This window comes from Dermacentor silvarum, chromosome 7, assembly GCF_013339745.2.
Source record: "Dermacentor silvarum isolate Dsil-2018 chromosome 7, BIME_Dsil_1.4, whole genome shotgun sequence".
NCBI lineage: Eukaryota > Metazoa > Arthropoda > Arachnida > Ixodida > Ixodidae > Dermacentor > Dermacentor silvarum.
In genome coordinates, this window is record NC_051160.1 from 52,470,605 (window position 1) to 52,471,658 (window position 1,054).

Below are 1,054 nucleotides of genomic sequence, written 5' to 3' on the forward strand. Positions count from 1 at the left end.
CCACATGTACATGCATGCTCACCCGCGCAGAAAATGCGGGACCTCCTATCCTTTGGCCTGTTGAAGATACTTACAACCCCAGAAAAGAGCAAAAGATGCAGCGGAAAGAAAGGATACATATTTTGAAGTCTCGCAGGGAAGCATCAACAATTCTCAACACACGATCCTACACGCATTCGAAAGAATACGCCTCAATCATACGAAAAGCACAAGCACACACATTACTCACACCACACTATACGCATTATATTAACAGGGACTCAGGCTCCCCCACTTGTAAACAGTGCGGGGCCTATCCATGAAATAAACATATCTTGTGGGAGTGCCCTGGAAACGCCATCTTCAGAAAGACAATACTTTCCAAATTACCACACAACCAGCGTCCTGGCGGCTGGGAGGAGTGGACCACTCCCCCACGAGGGTTCGAAAAACTATGGTGGCCGCTTCTGGTGCAACACGTCAAGAACGTGCTGGGCCAGGAGTCATGAGCCTACCAGGAGGCCCGGATTTGGGCTTTAGTTCCTTCGGGGCTAATAAATGTTATTTCTCTCACTCTCTCCAAACGCAATTGCACATACCCCTGTGAACTAGCGAAGCTGAGGCTGGCTAAGTCTAGCTAAGCATGGTTAGGACAACTTAAGCTGAGTCAGCCATCGATAGCCAATCAATAGCCAATCAATAATCGAATGCACTTACATTTTAATAAATTTGTCATTTATTTATTTCAATTATTAAATACAAGTGATTTCCCCTATGCTGCCCTTAGTGTCTTTGTTGGCTTTTTATGATCTGATTAATAAAATTCGGGCCCCTCGGTTCCCTTTCTTCTCGTTCATTACTTAACGAGGACTCGAATCCGGCAACATTGATGCCTTCAGGTAGCACTATAGTGGGTTTATGGACCAGTTGCCTTCACCCCAAAATATCACGTACTCGTGACGCCTGCTGCAGAAAGGATATTCCACATCCGCTGCCTAGGTTTGTGAGTGGTTTCGCTGGCCAACACTACCAGGGTTAGGTGTAGTTGTAAAAATATATATACTCCAGTAAGTGG